Here is a 14,533-nt window from a genome sequence, read left to right as displayed (position 1 = left end):
GAGTAAAAAGCTTGACCCGCAAACAGATAACCGTATCATTAGGTAGGTGAAGGGGGGAAAATATGCGTATAACTTAAATAAACTTGCTTTAATTGATAAATCTGACTTCATGAAATGCCAATATTCTTTTAAAATAAGGTTTTAACGTGATCTATGGTTCCTTTAAAAATCATCTATCGACAACTTTTTTTTTCTTTTATTATTTAATAGCTTTAATATAAACAATCGTTCCAAAGAAAAAAAGAGGAAAAGGTTATCTCTTCTACGTTTGTTATTAAAATAACGATATATTTAATTGAAGAAACAAACCTTCAAGCATAGAATAACTCATTCATTAACTACACGCATCTTACATACACCGCGGGGTTTGTTTTTGTTTACAATTACGTAACCGCCTTGAGGAACCATCGCATATGAACCAGGGCATGTACACAAAGTAAACATTGTCGTCCTAAATATAACACAGAATGTTTCGTTTTTATCATATTGGATTTTTCGAATAATTCAGTCTTTCCGGGGATGTAAATACTTGCTTATACGTCCCTGGTCTTAAGTTTGATTTGTTTTAAATTCAAAACTCTAGAGCATTGAGTTAGGCATCAATTTAAAATCTGCAATTTAATATACAGTTCGTTTCTCAATCATGTCTAATTGAATATGTGTTTAATATCGGAGATTCATCGCTGCTGAACTAGCGATCGGTGATTTCACACTACTTTAACTGAACACACAAGCTTTACTCAAATTCTAAATCTTCGTTGTGAAAAAGAAAATGGATACATTTTACAAACATAACGAATTATTTTTGAACATGTTTTGAAATCAATAGATTATAATCATGATTAAACCAAATCTAAACATGCGTATAGAATATTCAGAAACCCATGGCCGACCAGTCTCATTTCAAATGATTTGTTGTTTTATTGTTTAAAAACAATGACTTTGATTAAACATTGATTCAGAATTCCTGGTCCAAATTATGTAACTTCAGCACGTGCCCCTGGCGTGAAATTCATACGCGACTTCTGTGCGCACTGTGTACATATACCTACATGTATTTACGCAGATAGATATTAAAGTTTAATAAAATATTCAAGATTTGAGAGCAATTTATTTGATTTGTATGTATAAATAATTCAAACTCGATGAATTATTCTCTTCAGTCTGAATATTATGCTATCATAATTTTGTTGTATGATAAAATATTGGTAACAGCTTTCTTCATTATTGGGACTGAAAAGTTAAATGCTGAAAGAATTTAGACATTTAGATTTCATACTTACAACAGATTTTCATGTTAACTGAGGCTGCATTAGGACCTGACCCAAAGACATATGGTCAAGTTCAAGGTTTTTATGTCACACAGCTCCGACGGAAGACCTCTTGTTGCTTTGCAACGAACTTTGCTCTAGTTACTAGAGTATATTTTGTCACGGTTGCAATAATTCCATATAGGGGCTCGGTTGTCATATATTTAAGTTTTGTATTATTTGTTCCCGATTGATAAATTGAATATTTGTGTTATTTATTCCCGCGAATTATAAATTGTATAGATAAAATCAACCACCAAAATCCGCTTTTTTGTCATTTTAAAATAGATTACAGGGGCTCATCACAAAATTTTTGTCTTATTTTAAAAAATTTGACATCGTCTATTCTATATCTAAATATAGAATAGAGAGAGTCAATTCGTGACGAGCCCCTGTGAATAGATGTATCAAAGTTTTTAATGTAAATATGATACACCTTTTTTAAAATGACTGGTGAATTTTATTTATAATTTATTATTCGGGAATAGATAAGACAAAACTTCAATTTATTAATCGGGAACAAATAATACATATATAATACAAAACTTCAATGTCTGACAACCTAACCCCTGTGATTGTTCAAAATGCCCCTTATGAAAAAGAGATGCGTCAGGTAAAATATGTCCATTATCAAAAGCATCTTCGCATACCAAGTGTCCGACATCGTCATGCATTTCTACATGTTTATGTTAAAGTTTTGAATTACTAGAAAATTTGCTATAAAAAGGAGATTAGGATGAAGGTGGAAAAAGTACATATATCAAAAGTACACCATGTGCTACTGATTTTTATTTATGTATTTCGGAAATGTAATGTCCTTTCCGTGTAATTTTAATTTTATTTTGCAAACGATTTGGTGATTAAGACCATACTCAACGTTTTCGAAACGTGTAGAGCATTCTGGATTTTCTCTGAACCATTGTTGTGTACGTAATTACTATTTTAATAGGTATATAATATGCTTTAAAGTTTTAGACATATATGACATTTGGTGCCCCATCTCAAATTAATTTCAGAATCAATAACGCAGCAGTTTGTGTCCATGATAATAATTCATTATTTATGAAATGGAATGGTACTTGCCAATGACTGAATGAGTTGTTTAGAACGAACAGATTTAACAGTCACTCAATAGTTCAATGGCCTGAGCTAAACTCATCAATAACTTTAGTGAATATTGCATCACATTTTCCCTACTTTTATTTCATTTTTTTATTTTCCAGATAACGTCAACGATGTTGGAAATAACTTGTAATGACCGTCTTGGAAAGAAAGTTCGAGTAAAGTGCAAGTATCCTTTCAAGAAAGAGTTCCCTGTTCTTGGCAAGAAATTCAATTGCTTAAAATTACGTGAAATTTTGCTTCTTGGCATTTGATAGAAGTATGGTGGTTTATATGAAAAGAATAATTTGAGAAGTTGGGAACCTCATTAAAATACCAAAGCTTTCAAAATATTCATTAATTTATGCATGAAAATCTAATTGTACCAATACTCGGTAAAGCCATCAATTTAGAATATGAAACTGACTAATATATCTTACGGTGTGACTGTTTTTGAGGGCGAAGCAAAAAATAATGGCATTAGTATCTAGATCCATAACAGGACAAAAAATATCCTGAAATATTAGCACCTAACGTGTGAGGACAGAGCTCAATCAAAGTATTCTAACTTTAGACATTTTTGATCTGCCTATTCATTGAACGCGGGGAAACTCTATGCATCTGATGTAAACAGTGTATTGTGACGTCATATTCAGCGTTGGTGTTTAGCAAATACACAAACATAGGAGACATGGTGCAATCGTGTTAATCAAGGAGTGATTAATTAAGATTTACATGCTTTTACGGATTTTATGTATCATCTCAGAACGACGTGAACTTGGGTACACGAGATTCAAAATGGAGAAATACATGTCCACCCGCTAGTATTCGAATCGACGCCATTGGGACCAAACTTTTCAAGTTCCATGGGTATGGTTTAATTTTTCATTAGTTTTCTATATTTTCCTTTTAAACATATATGTGTTACCTATAGGGAGAGCTCCGCTCTCACCCTCTATTAGAAAAAAAAGAAAAGGAGACACAAAAAATGTGATGGACTCATTTTCTTTTGAGTCTTAAAACAAATGTCAATTATTTTTGGTGAATAAGTAATTTGAAGAATTTTTTTAAAAAAAATGTTTCTTGACCTACCAGCCCTCATGGTCAGCTGAAACTTGAGAGCTATTTTGATGGAATTTTGTCCATTTTCTTTCTGTAAACTTCATATTACAATTTCTTCTGAAGAACCATATGGGTCAATATCATCCAAATTAGGCACATGGTACCTATGGGTAATTTGAAGGAAGATTCAAGTTTGATCAAACCAGAACCCAGGGGCCATGATTGAACCACAGTAGGGAACCCAAGTTTTGCATCAGATGTATAAAAATTGTTTTTAAATAGACATTTCAAGAACCACAAGGAAATATTTTGTCTACTTAATATGCAGTTATCCTCATGGGGTATATATTCAAGTTTGTTAATGCATTGACCCCTGTAGCGATTGGGACCTTGACTGTGTTTGATATGTTTTCCATGGGAAAATGCACTTATGTCATAACTTTGTGTTGTACTTAACCACACAAGTGCTGATGACACAATAGGAGATCTGAAGAAGCTGATTGCTGCCCAGACAGGTACCCGACCAGAGAAGATTGTCCTGAAAAAATGGCAAGTATTATCTGTACATAAGGCCAAATAAAGTAATATGTGTGATTCCGGTTACACTCCCTTGAAAATTAGGGTAGGTAGGTAAGGATTTTATGTTATTTTTTAAATGTATTTTTTAATGATAGATTTTAGATGGAAGCACAATTTTCTTTTATTTTCACTCCTTTGCATGTACCATTTATATATGGTGTGATATATACCTATCAAAATTGGTAGGGATCACCCTAGTTTTGACAATTCTTACATATATATATTTCAAATAAAAGAATAAATACAGGGGAAAAAAATCAGTGCATTTGAACAAAATCATGTTTTTGAACATGAAAATAGGAAATGATATTTCAACCAGGGTACTGTTTTCAAGCCCTTCCAAGTTTTTAAATCAACTTTTTCAAAAATAAGGAGGGTGATCGCTCAGTATATTCAAACAACCTGAAATTTGCACTATTGTGTATGTAAGCACTCTTTAGTTCTAAGTCACTTTCTGTCTAACGTTAGATGGCCTGTAGTAGGTGTTTACAGCTTAGCATTTTAACGGTATCTATATATTGGTTTAGTATGAATGAACTTACAGTCAACCTTCACCTAAAGGAAAACGGGTCAAAAACCTATATGTATATAGTGGTATATATTATGCACTCCTTCTCATAAAAGAAAATCTTGAAAAAAGTGTGCATTATATTCGGCAAAATACGGTAACTGATTTTTTTAATAGTCAGAAGAAAAAAAGTTTAGGGTTGGGGGGTAAAAACTAGGAACAGTCGGGTAACTGGAACCACACATTATTTTTTTTATTCGGCCTAATGAATATTCAAATTGGCCTAGGATTTAATTATGTTTTACTAGCTCTATGTGTGTGTATGTAGTAAATGGCATGTGCATACTGCCTGCAGTTCTTGTTTTTGTCTGATTTGCTGTTGTCTTATTTTCAGGTATACAATATATAAAGACCATGTGACAGTGGGCGATTGTATCCTTTTTGAAAACTAATATATAGCAGGGAAAAGAAATGTATTATTAATTTGTGCATTGAATGCAAACATAAATATATAGCAGTTTAGACTTCTGAGTTAAATAAAGTTACAGAGTTGAGCTTATATGGGGAGTAGTTGAAAAAAGTGAGTGCTTGGTATTGTTTGGACAGAGGGATGTGTATGTGTTCATCAATTATAGAAGAACAGTAAGGAAAAGGGAGTACTGATAAAATTTTATTAACAAGCATTTTTTTTCTCCCATATATTCTTGCAGCAAAACAAAACCTAGTCATTACACATATGTGTTGAACAAAGGGAGAAAATGAATCAGAGTTTGTACATGCCTGTCTTTAGGTGGAATGCCCTTCCATCTGTCTGAAGTCCATCCATTGGAGGTTTTCTGTTTTTATTTCCATGTCATTATATTAAGCTGAAACTTGCTGTATAGCTTCTTTGTTAGTCACTCTAGATCATGATGTAATTTTGTTCCATTTTGACCTCTCTTGAGGGAGTTTTGTCCCTTTATTTGAAAATTTAATGCTATATGGAGGTTACATTTGTCCAATTCCTCCCACAATTTTGAAGCGAGGAACTTTTTATATCAGTGTGTTTGTATTAGTTTTGAAAATATGCATATGGCAAGGATTTTGATTTTCTTTAAAGTTTGAGAAAATAACAGGTTGTTGGACTTAGTCAGTTTTGGGGGAAATTTTATATGGAGAGTATATGGTTTGTCTATTTAGCTTCTCTCATAGTTTTAAAGTTAGGGCAAACAAAAATATATCATAACTTGATGATAAAGACACCTGTCATACACTATAAGGTTGTGATGGGTGCAGTATGTACCGTTTCCTGATATTCATGTTCTAGATAGATTTCCCTGCCAAAAATAAATTTATATACATGTTTCTTTCTAAAAGAAAATGTACAATTTACACATGAACCTGCACTGCTGCCATAAAGACATAAAGATTATGAGATTGACCTTAATAAACCATGACAGATGAGATTCATGATGGCATGAATTTGGAATTATACTACCAGTGAAAGAGAGATCCATCAAGTGTTCAGAAGAAAGGACAAGGTCTGAAGTGTGTTTGTTCGTTAGTAGCAAATATTGGCTTCCACCTAATCTGTGTCATCGAAAAGCAGAGTATTTTCTTGCGACACTATGTGAGTGGAGACAAACTTATTCTTACACAGATGTGATTAGTGAAGTTGAATGTTGATGATGTGTGTATGATATTGATGCAATAATTCTCTCAGATAAAGTCATTTCCGTAAGAGGTATGTAAGAGGTGTATGGATGTGTAAGACGCAGAATGGTTGAATGTAAACTTTTATGTGAATGATTGATACGATTTGTAGCCACTGTAATTTTGTGTCATTTATAATAGTGAAAACATTTTTTTAAATTGTATACCACTCTTCTTGAGAGATATCAAATGTTTATCCCACTTCTTATGACCTGTAGGCTATTCTTCACATCTTCACTATGATTAAAAACTTGGTATAGCTTTTTTCTTGTGGCTACAGTGTTGTATCAATTATAAAATTTTAGTCACAAATTTATTTTTGTTAGAAATAAAGAAAATAGACAATGATTTATGTACATTTTGTGCAAAGAAGCAGTAGAGCATGTTTTGTATGACTGAAAATGTGGCTTTATTTTTCAAAGATGTGCAGTCCTGGTTTAGGGATATATTTTTTTCAGGAAATGTTGGTTTTAAAAAAAACACTTTTTTGTTGGGTTGTTGAGATAGTGAAATGATAAATTTAATTAAGTATGATTTAAATTGTTTTGTATATTGTAGGTGCACTGGTAATCTGCTTTTGTTGAATAACTTTGTTACCACTTGGACAAATGTGTACAAAGTAGAAAGGCAGTTAGCATGTAAAAACAATTATGTTGTTTGTTGGGATTTTTTTTTTTTAGAAGAAAGGGAATGCATTTCACAAATTAAAAGATTTATTGTCCGAGATCATCTAGCATATATATGTAATTGTAAACATTAGCATTTGTATCCTTTAAGTAATTATCAATTTCATAACAGTACATCTAACATCCATTTGATACCAAAGTTTGACAACCTATCAGATTAAATTTGTAACATAAACATTATCTTGTACATATGATAAGCCACAGTAACTTCATTCTTTTTTAATCATCTTTCTCTGTTATCTTTGAATGAGTGCCAATTATAGTGGATGTGCGAGTAAATGGTAGATGAAATACCCTGTACCCCTAGTCAGGTGGGTTTGTAAGGGCATGTTAAAACCCTTACTGTTATAAGATGAATAAATGTTGTCTGATATCAGAATGTAAATTTTTTTTTATTGTGAATGATGTGTACATGATGCTTAACTCTGGAGGAGAGTTTGAGTGATTGAACTCGAGAACATTGTTTTTCCTCATATTTTACTAATATTTCTCCATGGTGTTCTTAGCTATTCATTACGATTTCTACATCTAATGTTCCAAGTTTCTTTCATCATCTTTTGTATGAAGCTGACGTATAAATAAAGGTATATTTACTGAAGAAGTACTTCACTGCATGTTCCAGGTTGTGATTAGACTTTAGATATTCATATATTACAATACGTGTAACCATTTAAGGGAGGAATACATTGTAATGCGTTTTCATAATGGCTGACTTCCTTTGGGAAACTTGAATGTAAATATAAATATCAGCAGTACATGTATATTCCTTTTAAATCTAATTACCTAGCTGGGCAGCTCAGTCGGTTAACATATCGACTGCAGATCTGTAGATTGCCTAGCTGGGTTAACTCAGTAGGTTAACATGTCAACTACCAATCTGTAAATTGACTAGCTTGGTAGCTCAGTAGGTTAATGTGTCGACTGCTGATCTGTAAATTGCCTAGCTGGGTTAACTCAGTAGGTTAACATGTCAACTACCAATCTGTAAATTGCCTAGCTTGGTAGCTCAGTAGGTTAATGTGTCAATTGCTGATCTGTAAATTGCCTAGCTTGGTAGCTCAGTAGGTTAACATATCGACTGCTGATCTGTAGATTGTCTAGCTGGGTGGCTCAGTAGGTTAATGTGTAGACTGCTGATCTGTAGATTGTGTAGCTCAGTAGGTTAATGTGTCAGCTACTGATCTGTAGATTGTCTAGCTGGGTAGCTCAGTAGGTTAATGTGTCAGCTACTGATCTGTAGATCGCAGGTTAGAGTCCTGCAGAGGTTTTCAAAAGTTGTAATTTCTACTAAAACTGCATTTTTATACGAAATAAGGTAAATTCGAAATTTTTTAATTTCAAAATATTATTGTATATACCCTTCACAGATGTAAGTTTTATATCATCGTACTGAGAATTACTTCCTGTCAATCAGTGACATAACTTATCAACATCTCGTGCCTGCTTGTCGGATTAATGTCAGTGAGTTACTGGAAGGATTCCATTTGTTAAAACGGCGTACGCCGAATGCTTCAGTTGACCTTCCGATAACCCAGCGAGACGCTTCGTTTGGCACGCCGGTTTCAGAAAGCCGGCGAGTTTCTCGCCGCTTTATGAAAAATGGCGGTTAACACAAGTAAATGCGATTTACAGTATGTAAGAGATGCACATATCATTATCGATTGATTGTTTTACGTCCCGTTAAGAATTTTTCACTCATATTGAGACATCACCAGCTGTAGGTGAAGTACCACAAATTTAGACATATGCTTATAGCGGCAAGGGTCGTAGCAGTGAGGGTTCTTTATCGTGCAACGTACGCCTGTCGCGTTTTTAAGGGAACTGATTCACGATATCCTCCAAATTTTGTTTTTTACTTTAAATGATCAAAATCTATATGTTTAAAAGGTTTCACAAAAAAAGTTGAGGTTATATATCATGAGAGAAGCTCATTATAGAGTTTATTATTTGTTTTGAAAACAAAGACTGAGGTGGGTTATTGTTTACGAGGTTTACAAAATAAATGGCTATCGATCCAAGTTTATTATTTATATTACATTTCAAGGATTCTTTAGGAAAAATGTGTAATTTAAAAGTTAAATTTGTGATTAGGTTAAATTTGTGATTGTACCAAATTAAGATGCTTTAGATTACAAAATTAACATAAAACGACTCTCGGTTTTTGTGTTTACATAACACATAGTTAAGGCTAAAATAAATGCTCATATCCTTGTATTCAGAAGGTCCAAAAGACCCGTGATTCCGAGTGTGTGGCGAAGGAGCAACCACTACCTATGTTTTAGTTTAAACTTTATATCATTTGAATATGTCAACATATATGTACAAAATAAATAATATGCACACAGGATTCGGAAACAAGTTGTAGCAACTTGTAATAATCCGTTTCCTTGAATTAACTTTGAATGGTAAATGTACATTTGCACTTGTTGCATGACAAAGATGAAAATGAAAAATGAAAGAAAAAACTACCTATGTTTTCGTCTTAAGATTGCCATGACACATCATGCCATGGTAAACCTTAGAATATCAAAACAGCTATAGACATATATACAGTATAATAATGACCAGTCTCGTCTAAGATTCGATATAGCATGATACATACGAAGAAACCTAATGTATTTGTTATTTTGTATGCTAGATATGATTACCTACAAATTGTTCCATTGTTTTGTACAGTATATATAACTATATTGACCTTGATGAACAGGTCAATATATTTCAGTGTTAATAAACAAAAATTGACCGACTTCATTTATTGCATAGGTTTTATTTCGCAGTTGGTAATGTTTGTTTAAGGGAGGGAAAACCCACAACAACGCAATGTAAACGTACATCTCAGGCATGGCTTGAAGAGCAAAACAAAAACAAATATACTAACAAACAAATAACAACCCACCCCCCCAAAAAAAACCCGCGGAATGACGAGAAAATGGAGTAGTTTGACAATGTCCAACGAAACGTAATTTTGGAAAGTTTTGAATGGAATTGGGGATTACAGAATCCAAAAGTCGTGATTAGTGTACAGTGAACTAATAATTTCAGGATTTTAAATGAAATTTATCATAATATTTAGCTTAGCTCATTCAACTCGAGACAGAAATCTACACTATACGACGGTCAATTGATGTGACAGTTGAAAGTGTAGACAATCAGATCAATAGAAAAGACCGAGATGATGATATAAAAAAGAATATCCTTATAGCGGAAGTACAGGAGATCTCTAAAAATGACGAGAATCACCCGAACACGTGTATATCACCAAGAAACATCACCACAAAGGTCACGAGAAAGTCAATAGTACAGGGGAAACCAAACGATTTTCAACGTACAAAGCTTGATCTTAAACACCAACAGCACTAACCGTTTCCAACAGATGAAAGAAAGGAAAGGAATCGACCGACCAGTTGGAAATGAATTTTGTAGTAGAAAGTGAGAGCTAAATGGATGACTGAATTCGCCACATAAACTTTATAGTGTTTATTTGATTATTTCACATTTTAGGTGAGTATTCTTCCGATCAATGGATCTCTAGTTGGTACGTTTATCTGTGGAAGTACAGTGGCGGATCCAAAGGGGGTTCAGGGATCGGAACCCCCCCCCCCCTTTTTCGTTTGAAAATTTTGCTAAAAAGGTTAAAATAACGCATTTAGAGAGTGAAACATCCCCTTTGAATTTCAAAATTAATGAAAGAACCCCCTCCCCCCATTAAAAAAATTCCTGGATCCGCCCCGGAAGTATGTATCAGTTTAATGATTCAGATTTCAGTAAGGTTTATGTAGTAGCGAAATAACGGCTCATCAAAGTGTTCGAGTAAGCTTATGGCTATCAGAAGTAATGAAGGTAATAATAATGACTATAATAATCATTATTATGAATATATTAGCGATATAAACTCGATTTCATCCACTTCATGTTTCACCAAAGTGTGAGTACATGTATTTGTAAGATAAGTACTGTAGATGTTATATAAATTATTTCGAGGTTGCTGATTTTAAACGAGACTGTTGAAACCCCCTGTAAAATCAACTTATCTGTCGGTAGCCAGCCTTAATTTAAAAATTGATCATACGCAGAGCAAGCTCTTGTGTATTGAATCAGTTGAGAGACATAAAAACCATATACAGGTAATGATGGAATATTGCAGACAATGCTACATAAATATGAGAAGCTGCCGATGGAGAAGCTGAAATCATCCCGTTTGTCATAAAGTTGAGTTATTAGTTTGCCGTTAACATCTATATTCAATAAAATATCTAAGTAGGAAGCAGATGTAGAAGACTCTGTGGTGTCTTTTATTTCGAGTTCACTGGGATATATCGAATCGACATATGAATGAAAATGATTACTGTTAAATTCAATCTGACTAAAGTACAGACCTATATTATTATATATATAATAATATAGGTCTGTATTTTAGTCAGATTGTGTTAAATTTGAAGTTGAAGGTCACAGTAAGATATTTTTTCTTCTCATGTAGAAACTTTAGAATATATTCTACCTCATAAGAGTATAAAAAGAGGTCAGTTGATAAAGGAGCACAATTTGTGCCCATGGGAATTCCAAAAGACTGTTCGAAGAACTGATCACCAAAGACTATGAAGATATTGTCAGTGAGGAACTCCAACATCTTTTAATATCAACTACGGAGTACTCGTGCGTAAAATAAGAGTGGTATTTAACAGAGGGATTTTTGAATGACTGATCACTAGATATGAATATTTCCTTTTTTCCATTTTTGTTGAAGAAGCAACTGTCTATGATATCAAAACATCTATTCTTCATTTCATCGCGAGAAATAGTCATGTAAAGTGTTGAAAAGTCATACGTTTAGATGTTGTTGATTTGAGAAAAGGTTTGTGATTTCAAATTTCCTAGATGTTCTTTAGAATTTTTAGAATCCACATTTGATTTAACTCCATCTAACATTTGTAAATGTAAACATGTCCAATCAACCACAAAGCAGAGTATTTACTGAATATGTTCGTTGACGGTGATTCATTTGTATAACGTAGCCACTGTAATGTTCATCGTCAAAATTCAAAGTCACGACAACTTAGTAATAATAAGGTGGATGCCGAATTCGGAATCTGAAAATCCCAACCATCATCGGCATTTTGATGATCCTGAGGGGAAACGAAAGAGAGGAATGCCTAAGATAACATGGAGACGAACAGTAGAAGCAGAGATGAAATCTTACCATCAAACCTGGGAAACTCTGCAAAAGAAGGCAACTGACAGACAGGGATGGAGAGACTTCGTTGCTGCCCTACACGCCAGAGAGCGTAATGGACAGTAAGCAAATAAGTAAAAGGAACGGTTGGCACAACACAGACCTCACATGAAAACACGTGTATGGCATACAGAACTGTGGTGTGGTTTTTGCTTATTTGTATGTTTTTGTTGTTCATTTTAATTCACCTTTCTTCCTGTATGGAATAGAGTACAACTTTTCTACAAAGTAAGACCAGGCAAACTGAATATATACGTGATTAAGTCAACCCAGGCAAAGCAGGGACATCAGATGTTGGAAGCATATCTCTGAAAATCATCTATCCAAGAACGAGCTGAGATGCAAAGTACGGGATCCTCATAAAGAGAAATCTCAGTCTGAAAATCACGAGCTGAGCTGCAAAGTACGGGATCCTCATAAAGAGAAATCTCAGTCTGAAAATCACGAGCTGAGCTGCCAAACATGCATGCTTTCCTCATCCAGAGAAATTTCAAGTTAGCAAACCATTTACGTACAGCAACAACTATTTATGAAAGCACATTTTTCCGGATAGAGGAAGGTACCTGTGGTACTGATAAACCAAACACACGGGAGAGAAGATTTCGCAAAACGAAAACTGATAAAAAAAAACCCAACAGATTTCAGTAGGTAGCTGGCAAAGTGTAAACAAGGATGAGTAAGAAGAGGTTCACATCGGTCGGACACTATGGACAACCAGTTCATTACGATTGTTATATGCAATAAGTCAGTTTCTCTCATTTCAACATTTGTCTCTTTCTCTGTTCTACACCGTGTGTATCGTTTTCTTTTCTCGTCTTTGATTTTCACCATCTTTGCCAGGAGTATCTCGATGCCATTCCGCCTTTTAGTCGTTTTTTTCTTTATCGATATGCCCGTTCTACATGGGATCATTTTCATGTTTCTTAAACAAATCTTTCCATGTACCGGTAGTTGTTCTGGAAGATATGATATAGACCAAGTATTTTATGTACCTGTCACCTTACTGTTAATGTACGAATGAATGTTCAAGCCATGCCTAACATTTTCAGGTTTACGCCGATGACATTTACGAGTCAGATAGGGAATGGCTAGATATTTCAAAATTTAATGGAAGTTAAAAGATTCAATTTTCATAAATATTTTATTCACTTTATAACATTTTTTAAAGTCAGCATTTTACTATGATACAATCTATCACTGGATCGAACACTGCCTGATGTGTGTCATGCCAATTGTTAGGCCACTCTTTACATAATGAATTTGACTACGGATTACTTCGTTTATAGGGCTCTCGATGGTGTGACCAGTCCAGGGGCGGATCCAGGAATTGCGGTTACGGGGGGTACCACTTTATGAGGCAGGGGATCTGGGGCCGCCTTGAGGTGGGGCCCAGGGGGCGAAGCCCCCCAGAAGCTCTTGAATTTTACATTTTTTATAGGGCTTGAAAAATGTCTCCTATTTAGTCATTTGTACTATTTTCTATCATTTTTTATAAGGTGAAATTAATAAAATGACGCATATTTTAAGGGTTTTTCGAAAAAATTAAGTTCTCCCAATAAAGTAATTCAAGAAATCAAAAGATTTTGTCATTTATTTCTCCGAGAGTGTAAGAAATTATTGCTTCTTTTATCGTTTAGTACATTTTTCTAAACAAGATACCACAATTTACCTAAAATTTACGCGCCCCCCCCCCTTAAATTTGCCACTGCAGTCAACAAGGGATGCTTACTCCTCCTAGACACCTGATCTTACAACTTGTAAATCAAGATGACCGTGTTTGCCCATTTCTTAGTTCTGTATCTTTTGTAGGACTCTTTATAATCTTCACATGTTCACCTATTTAAGGTTGAAATCCAATGTTCAAAAAATTTAAAGTTTCAAAGTTGAACCAACTTTCATATGGAACTGCATTTCAATGTTGAATTAACGCTAAACGTTTTTGTTGATTCAAACTTGAAATGCCTGTTGAGTTTTCGGTAATGGAATACTACATGTATATTCAGATGTTTTCAACAATGGCATCATCCTATGATATTGAGTTGACGCGTGTTCTTCAGCGACCGCGTAATTAACCCATACAGAAACAGGATCGTTTATTTTGTCTTATACAGCGGAATGATGGCAATTTTCACGTTTGTCTGCTTTAGATATATCTCAATGTGTATGAATTCCACTGGATTTCTTCATTAATGAGGCACTGTCTATGTTCAGTGTGTATGAATTCCACTGGACTTCTTCATTAATGAGGCACTGTCTATGTTCAATGTGTATGAATTCCACTGGATTTCTTCATTAATGAGGCACTGTCTATGTTCAGTGTGTATGAATTCCACTGGATTTCTTCATTAATGAGGCACTGTCTATG

At 34.1% G+C, this 14,533-nt stretch overlaps 1 long non-coding RNA gene across 1 annotated transcript; it reads left to right on the top strand.

Annotated features, from left to right (window-relative positions):
* The first annotated feature begins 2,160 nt into the window (after positions 1-2,160).
* LOC130052065 (uncharacterized) lies at positions 2,161-4,309 on the top strand. The gene is made up of 2 exons (XR_008800420.1): positions 2,161-2,236; positions 2,534-4,309. It is a non-coding gene; the product is annotated as an uncharacterized LOC130052065 (long non-coding RNA).
* Positions 4,310-14,533: the final 10,224 nt, after the last annotated feature.

Source organism: Ostrea edulis, chromosome 2 (assembly GCF_947568905.1).
Source record: "Ostrea edulis chromosome 2, xbOstEdul1.1, whole genome shotgun sequence".
Classification (NCBI taxonomy): Eukaryota; Metazoa; Mollusca; class Bivalvia; order Ostreida; family Ostreidae; genus Ostrea; species Ostrea edulis.
Note: the sequence above shows the minus strand (reverse complement) of the source record. Positions and strands in the feature narration are given on the sequence as shown.